The sequence below is a fragment of the Egretta garzetta genome, unplaced genomic scaffold (genome assembly GCF_000687185.1).
Source record: "Egretta garzetta isolate BGI_Z169 unplaced genomic scaffold, ASM68718v1 scaffold332, whole genome shotgun sequence".
NCBI classification, from domain to species: domain Eukaryota; kingdom Metazoa; phylum Chordata; class Aves; order Pelecaniformes; family Ardeidae; genus Egretta; species Egretta garzetta.
In genome coordinates this window covers 353,321-362,237 of record NW_009258879.1, presented here as the reverse complement: position 1 = coordinate 362,237, position 8,917 = coordinate 353,321, and the positions used below count along the sequence as shown (strand labels likewise).

Here is an 8,917-nt window from a genome sequence, read left to right as displayed (position 1 = left end):
TCTATCGCAGAACAAACCTTGTGTTCAAGTCGAGCTGTATCCCCTTGGTACGGCAGGAATCGGGAGATGGAGACTTTCACTGCGGCACCAGCGGCGCCCTAGGCTGGGACACCTCCCTCGCTCCAAAGGAAGACTCCGGTGAAAGAACACGCACAAAGACTTGTTTGCCGAGTGAGAAATTCCTTCCTCGCTACTGATTAGCTAAATGGTTTGGATAATCCACAACATTTTCTACCTGTTCAGTGAACTACCTAATTTTTGAAATGTCTCATTTTGAGTGCTTAAGATCTATTTTATGCAACCATTTATTTCTGGCAGTCTGTGTACAGATGCTGTTCTCTTCAGCTCCATTATGGTACAAAAAGGATAATTTTACATAATGTATGGAGTCTACAGCATAACCCTGAACTTCTGTAGCTGGTATTAAACAGCATTTTAGGGAAAAAAAAAATATTAAATTCTAAATTAGATGAACTCATACGTAACACAATGAAAAGGCTGAAGGATGGAACGGATCAAGTTATCGGAGTATTGCCAATACATTACCTTAATTAAGCAACTATTTTATTCAGAACATTAATATTGAAAGCACTAAACAAATGCGAGAATAGCTCCAAATCTGACAAGTATTTAAATTTATAGCACTTTATCCTACCACATAATAACTATGACTAAGACATAATTTCCCTACTTGATTCCAGGACTCAGTCTCCATGCCTCTGCGATACACTATTATTTTTTAAATTAATGGGCCTGATCCCAAGATATGTCCAGCTCCTCCTGCAATGGTGGGCGTTGGTCTCTGCTCCCAGGGAACGGGCGCTGGGACGAGGGGCAACGGCCTTAAGTTGTGCCAGGGCAGGGTGAGGTTGGCCATGGGGAACAATTCCTTCCCCTTGGGGCTGTCAGGCACTGGAAGGGGCTGCCCAGGGAAGGGGTCGAGTCCCCAGCCCTGGGGGGATTTAACAGCCAGGCAGGGGCGGTGCTGAGGGACAGGGTTTAGTGGCGGACAGGTATGGCTGGACTCTATGATCTTAAAGGTCTTTTCCAACCAAATGATTCTATGGTTCTATGAAATTAATGCTCTGTGCATAAAAAGCAGAGGAACACCTCTCCTCTTTTTTGTTCTTTTTGGGGTGGTGGGAGTGGTCTTTAGCGTAAGAGAAAGGCAACCTACATTTCACTTAAGGAACACACGCACACCAGCTAAAAGCTTATTTAAACAGAGAAAACTGTTAGAAACTTTAGTCCCATTACAAAACAGCAGTCCCAAATCCTGAAGACCTGTGGGCAACAATTCTGCACTAATATTTCACGTGCTTCACAGTCCGGCCTCCAGTGAAACACCTCCTCCACACCAACTTGGAGCTCTCCATTTCCTCTGCCATCGTCCTGCTGCCAATGTGACCAGGCTGAAATAATTTATTTCTGATGACAGAAATATTTCTTTCCCCTGTAAGCTTTTGTTCCCCACCAACAGGCCCCTGGGTCCTTCCACATAGATGGTGTGGGCAGTGGGTTTCAGTGCACCCCGAGGCAGACATGCCTGAGGAAGCAAAAACAGTGCCTGCACAGAGGCCGTGCTATGCGTCTGTAAGCACCCCTTCAAATCTCATTTTCTTTGGGAGTAGTTGGTGATTCTAGAATTGGAACTTCGACTAGTCATGGACTTTTCCAAATGCAACATCAGTGCTCGTAGGCTTCTGAGCGTCAAGTACGATGCACGACGTACGCAGGTAACACAGAGAAAAGACTTTTCTGTAGTTGAGTGTTTACCAACAGCACTCAAGAAAGAAACCACAAATAAAACCCTTGTAGCAAAACTTCAGTTTGCATTCCCCTTGGCCTCCATTCGTGCCAAGTACGGGCCCTTTGAAGGCCCTGAAGAGTCAAATGACAGCACTCATAACGTGTTGAGGAAACATTTTATTACTCTGATTTCAAATCTAAACACAATTTTCTCTTGTAAAGCAATTCTCTGATGGATTAGAACCCTGCTTCATCTCCTTCGCCATTTTTCCTATTTCAAACAGCCTCAGAGCTCACAGCTCAAGGAGCGAATGTTTTCCAAGTTGAATTCCCTATTCAGATACCCGTTGATCTCAGTGGTATCCAAACTGCATCTTAAGTTTAAAAAAAAAACCAAAACAAAACCCAGGCCTTGCTCCTTTAGTTTTCCTGTCAATGTCTATCAAAGTCTCCTGGAACTTGGACGATGTTTTCAAACAAATTAATTTCTGTCTTGAAAAGATGGGCTATTCTGACAAACCGCCTCCAGAGCAGCCTGAACTGCACATACGACATCACTGACTGCACACCAACAGAAACTTCCATTGATTTAAAATCTACTTAATATCAGTATGGACCAAGTTATTTGACTGGATTGACCCCTATTTCCTCTTGTGAATTTTGCAGGGAGAATGGTTTTAGAACCTGGAAGACCTGTTTAAGGATGGGACGGAAAGATTCAATCCAAACACAAGAAGGGTCAGACTGCAAGGATGCAGCACTGAGGTTAGTATTTTACTTATTGTTAACACCTAAATCGGGGCTGGAAAAAACAAGCATTTTGTAAGACACAAAAGACATGAAGCCACATTTTAAAATAATAAACAAAGAGCAGACAAGAAACTTCACTTGCAAGGTTCTGCTAATTGGTAATCACCATGGAACACTCCTGTCCTCTGCTCTTTAATTAAAGAGCTAACACACTGTGGGGCTGTGAATTTTCCCATGAAACAACAGGTCATCCAGTAACTACAGCTGATGGGAAGAGAAAGTGTCCTGTGTTCTTACGAACCCCAGAGGGCTGAGGGGATGAGAGTGACGGCTACAGAGGCCAGGGGAAAAGTCCGTTCTGTCATCCCTTAGTATCCCAGCAAACCAAACTTCAAAACACCAAACCACCCCCTGCAAAAGTGCGGACACTTGTCAAGAAAGAGCCCGGCCCGGGGAGGCTGCAGAGCAGCACCCGTGGCCGGAGCCTGGAGGGAGCGAAGCCAAGCTGCGCCGACAAGCGGGGGGCACCAGCCCTACCAGTCGCAGGGTGTGGGCAGGGGTGGGAAATGGACCGCGCAATGGTGGGCTCTTTATAACCCAAGGCGCCAGGCACACGAGGCCAAGGCAAGGGTGGGGGGGAAAAGTCTATCGTCAAAACCACACCGTGCTGAGCATCCTTCTCTTCTTGAAACATAGACTGTGCTTACCTTGAGGGAAGCTGGAATAACAGCCGCAAAGGCAGAAGTCAGTTCAATGGAGAGGTAACTCATGGAGGCGCCCTACTAGCTGTCATTTTATCTTAAATATAATCGCAAATATTAAATTCATGGTGTGAAAAGATAATCTAGAACTTTTATTATTCAAATCAGGTGCTCATCATAGAAGTGTATCAAGATGCATTATGGTCTGGTAGGAGCAAGACTGCAACTCTCGACTCACAGCAGACATAGCCTCCTCCAAAGGATGCCTTCGGGAAAACTGAGCAGATCTCACCGGCAGACCAGGCAAATCCCATCTCTGAACAACCAAACTCCTCTAAATGAAATCTCTACTGTCCGTTTCTTTGCTCACCAAACGCAAGTGTTTACAATTTATCTCTGATGAGAATTATTTTGGAGATTGTTGTTGCACCATTGTCAAGACAGGGAGTCCCAAACAGGATGTCACGTGAATGTTGGAATCACTCAAGTTCTCTTGCTCCTGCTATTTCATTTCCCATAGACTTCTGAGGCCTTCCTCCACCGTAAAGGCCCTTCTGAAAAGGACCTAGTTTACACAGGCATTTGTATCATTGACTGTCACACCCATAATGGAAAAATTTGCAAAATGAGAGCAAACTCTTCTCTGCCTCTGAAGCAACACTGGCCAAGGAAGAAGCCAGATGGTTTATCCCAGGGAATTGAGGGGAGAGGGGCAAATACTGCACAAGCCCCAATCTCTACAAAGGACCCCTGAAGGTAACTAATTCAGCGTTAGGATGCCAACACTTGTAATGCTTCCTTTGATCACTGCTGGTAGGAAATTCCAATTGTTATTGCTACCCAGCCCTCCGTAAGCACCCATTACAAAGTATGATGATGTTCTGCAAAGCAAACTGCCACGAGCTGTGGAATTTCATTATTAAAAGGAAAGATGCATTTATGTAAGCTGCATTCCATCTGTAGTCTGTGTTTACATCCTTTAACATCATAAGACTATTTGGAAATAAGCCATCACATGCAGTTCACCAGGCCCCCAGCTGGCACATATACAGGTAATTCTTTGGACTGCTAGTAATGCTTTTTTCATGGAGAGCAGTCCCTAGCCCTACCTCTAGTGTCTCTGCAGGTGCAGGCTCACAAACCCTGCTACCAGTGTGGGAAGAGGCTTCAAGTCTATTTTACTTCTGCACTGTCATGGCATTCATGTTACGCTGAGACAGGACAAGCTCCTCATGAAATCCGTTACTCCCACTTCTTAAAACAGAGTGCCAGAAGCTCATTTTCCTTTTGTAATATGGTGATAGCTCTGCAACATTTCCCCACACGTTCCTACAAGCAAGATGATGCAGTGGAAGCTCATTCCCTTCTTGAGGAGCGCATCTTGCCTAGAAAAATTCCTGGTATTCCTAATCACTGCCAGTACTCATTCAATACCAGCATGGCCAGCAACTCTTGGAGACCTGTTTGCATCCCACCACCTCCCAGCTTTGTCGAGACAAGCCTTTTGCCCAGCAAACCTGACAAAGTATCCAGGCAGGAACAGATTCAAAACTAAATAACATGAGGGGTAACGCATTGAGATGCTCCAGGTAGCTCGTCCACAGCAGGGCACTCAGAACGGCCAACACAAGCAAACCTGCCTTTCCATTAGGAGCACCTGGAAACGTCTGCGTAACTGCCCGTACAGACAGCGACAAGCTAGTCCCCTGCTTGACCCGAGGCAGCGCACGGCATGAGTTACGGCGAGGTGTGCCAGGGACAGGCTTGCAGCACGCCAGAGAGACGGCTGTGAAGGTGAGCGACCTCCCATCGGTTCCCCAAACAGCAAGTTGCTTCAAGCTGCAGCACACCTACCACGGGAAAAAGGTAATCTAAAGGTAATCTAAAGGTAATCTAAAGGTAATCTAAAGGTAATCTGCCATTGAGCAACGGATGTGGTACTTATGTGTCCTTCTACCCCTCAAAGGTCCCAACAGACCGCACCAGCCAGCCAGCTCCGCTCAGCCACGCTGCAGATGTTGCTTTAACGCTGCGAGCAGTGCAGAATTTGAAGCGCCGTGGGAAAACTGTGTGCTGCTCTGTTACATGTGAGAATAGAGTTGAAATGCATCAGATTTCCAAATGCTCCTCTTGCTTCTCACTCTCCCCCACTATTAACTGCAGCCAAGCTGTATTAGGTAGCAGCTCTATGAAGGGTTTTATTGAGAACTCCATGAGAGCTATTATTTAATGTATTTTAATAGTGAGGAGATGCACTCTGAACATAGCTAGGATTTTTGATACTATATATCATAAAAATCAAGTAGGCCAAACAGAGGCATCCACCTTTTGACCATTTTAGCTATAAAAGCGGAATCATCACCATAGCTTTGCTAAACATGAATTCTCCTTTGAATATTGAGTTTTAGGAGACCTCTGCCCTGATAAAAGTGGCTAGCACAGCCTGCTGTTCCTGGACATTTGGCAAGGGTTTATCCAATAAAACACGCTGCTGTAAAAATGAGCTTACTCCAGATAAGAAAAAATTCTGAAGAGCTGAGCACCTCCAAGTAGTGGATCTTATCAATAAACACAGCTTCTCCTCATAGAACACTGATAGACGCGAAGCATCGCACGACGATGGGCCCTGGAGCTCAGAAGTATCCTGTCACTCTCCTTCCAACTTCCTGGGTAAGTGTTTTACTGACCAGAGGGGACAAAGCAATTTTATTTCGCATTACAAGCTCCTTTAGGGACCTTCTCTCCTCGGGACAGAGGCGGCTCTGCGGGTGGGAACCCTGCCTGTACCGGGGAGCAGCGCAGGCTGCCGGCAGCACAACAGCCCCTGCGCCCGCCGCAGCCTTAGCGCCTTCCTCCGGCAGGAACCCCTTGGAGCTCACGTTAAAGTATTCCAAGGCTATTTCAGCATAATCCACTGAAGTTCCTCTCCCCAAAATAAACTCAATCCACAGCAGTGACAACGCAGAGGCAGTTCAGACGCTAAGAAACCCATGTGGTATTTAAGAGCAAAACAGTGGAGTCTGAAATGTTTAGCGTGCTGGTTAAACAAACTCAGTACCATCACGGTTCATAAAAAACTACTTCTTTTTGGCTTTTTCTTTCTTTAAATCGAACGTGGCCTTTACCAGTCAAAACTTGAGCCACATATGAAAGCACTGTTTGGCTCAGCTGAATCTCTTCTGGGAGAAGAGGACCCTTAAAGGAAAGGGTATATGTTTTAACTTAGAGAAACTTCCTCAAATGCAGCTCCATTTATCTCTGTTATTTTCCTTCCATAAACCCAGCTAAAGCACCTGGACAAAGTCAAGCTGAGTGAAAGCTGGATACAGTTTTGTACTGTCACTTCCAAGAGTGAGGGGATTCCCCAACTAAACATAGCACAGCACTTCTTGAAGCCTGGGGTGACAGTAATCACAGGCCCTCCAAGGATTTCAAAGCAGGGCAAGATGGAGAGCAATTCAACCCAAAACACTTTGGATACTTCGGGAGGAGGAGGCAGAAAGGGGCAGGGGGATGGGGGGACTGACAGACAAAGTGAACAGTTGGAGTTTGGTCTGGGGAAGTCATTTGTTGAACCAACCCAAAAGCCATCAAGTGTTTTGCATTTAAGTCTTAACAGCAAAGGCACAGTAATTTATGACTCAAACTTTTAATAGTTACACACATTTAAGTTGGCAAACTAACACAGCCTCCAAGCAGTAACCCACAAACACTAAATACTGATTTGGGATAGGCAGAGTAAGAAGTAACACTTGAAGGTAAATAAGTCTGTGTAAAACTTTCTGAAAGTCCCGATACAAGTGGGTTACCAAATGCAAACGTTTCCTAAGTTACTATCAGCTAAGTGCTTATACAGCTCTCCCCAAGACAGCAACTCAAAATTTGACAGGCATGATGTAAATAAGAGAAAGGCATTAACCCCATCCACAGAAGGAAGACAGCGACTGGGAGAGCTTGAAGGATCGGCTGCAGTGCAAATAGCCCTGTTGGAAAGGGCAGGCGGACATTTGGGGGTAAACCCTGTACACGAAGCCGTGTCTTTCCTTCCTGCACAAAGTCCTATGTTTTCTTTGCTCATGTTTATATGCACTGGTGACAGCATTTTTCAGTTTGTAGCTCTCAAATCTGCACAGTCACATTCTGTTTGAAGCCTCCGCCATTAGACACGGTTAGAAACTGGAATTTTGACCTTGCAGATGCGTAACGCAGGCACTCCACTGAATAATGTCAAGAAGCGAACACACCCTGGGAGCAGGTGCTCCAGGTCCTACATAGACCTTTGCCAACTTTGAAGTCTAAGTCAGCAACCATGAAAGAACCGAGATTTTTGTACAAGAAATGTTAATAAAATACTGCTTTATTTTATACAGTCTGGCAGTCATCATGTTCTGGCTGATAAATGTAGTAGCAAAATTCCTTGTCTTTTCTATAGTTTCCCTCCAGTAGATACCAGAGTGCTTTATAACCCCATTCGGTGCCCCCTCCCCCCGCCCCAAGGACTCAAACACAAAGGGACTTCCCAGTCCCATCCTAAAGAGCGGCGAGCAGGCAGGGAGATGACGTTCTCACCCTACATCCAAACCCAGATCAACGCAATCCGGTTTGATTGTTCCTTCCTGCAACTACACTTTTTATTTTGGTCATTACAGACCAAGCTCTCTCGTTTCCTTCGGTTCATCACACTGTGAAAGTTGTGCGTCTTTTGCAATTGAAACAAAGAAGTTAAGAAGCCATCAAGGCCAGACAACTGGTTAAAGCAGGCTTGCCACCACCAGAGCCAATTCAGTGCAAGACACAGTTGTGTCAGACAACACAAGAATGGAGAGCTAGAAAAACAAATCTGAAACAGTTCTCCTGTAGTAAAAAATCAGCGTAAACATTCTTCCAACTCCCCCTGCCCGCCTCGCTAAACAAGAATTAAAATGGAATTCCCAAAGAAATTCATTTGAAGCTATTTTGGCTGCCCCATATAAACAGAGCTTAGATAGGAAGTTCATTCCTAACCAGACCAAGTCTCTTCTGAGGGGATGATTAAACTCTGTAGCGCCTGTGGAGACTCCTGCTTGCGAACATGGAACAAGGTAAACCGTTAAAAGATGCAAGTTTCACTTTTCCACACCCCCTTGAAATGGCCACATCAGTTTCTTTAAGATGAGGAGATACTCAAAAAAATCACAAATAATTAAGAAAGACACCAACTTACTGCAAAGCCATAGCTTTTCTCAAGACAGTCTGCAGGATGTGAATTCTGACCTATTTTAAATGCTGATAATGGCATTTTAAAATTGTGATGAATGCATTTTAAAACCTTTACAAACACACACGCGGGGCAGGGGGAAGCATAAATGCAAAGTGAAAATTCAGCCTCGCATTTAAGTGGCTAATTAATACTGTAATTCCTATATCCAGAGCCAAGTCTGCTCCACGGGAATGGTTAGGTGCAAGAACGGGGCCGTGCTGGCAGCTCTGTATAGCAGCGTCCTCACCTGTATGTGCTACACAGCCCCGCTTTTATCCATGGACTGATTTTTCCAAATGTTTTTCAAGCTACACGCATTAAGTTGATTCGGTGACAAAAGTGCAAGACCACATGGATTAGCTACTCTCTCCTCTAGAGCAGCTTCTTGAAATGAATTAGAACACTTGTAATTACTGTACAGCCAAACCTGTTCACAGCAACTCCTTTGTTCTTAAACGCCGCGTTAGCAGCAGCGCTG

General features: G+C 45.1%; 1 protein-coding gene and 1 long non-coding RNA gene across 8 annotated transcripts in view; both read right to left on the bottom strand.

Annotated features, from left to right (window-relative positions):
- The window catches only part of TMCC1 (transmembrane and coiled-coil domain family 1), a 109,559-nt gene that overhangs the window by 54,468 nt on the left and 46,174 nt on the right, over window positions 1-8,917 (bottom strand). The gene's annotated exons all lie outside the window — the stretch shown is intronic.
- LOC118451773 lies at window positions 1,129-5,780 on the bottom strand. The gene is made up of 2 exons (XR_004841327.1): window positions 5,710-5,780; window positions 1,129-5,278 (listed from the first exon to the last, which is right to left on the bottom strand). It is a non-coding gene; the product is annotated as an uncharacterized LOC118451773 (long non-coding RNA).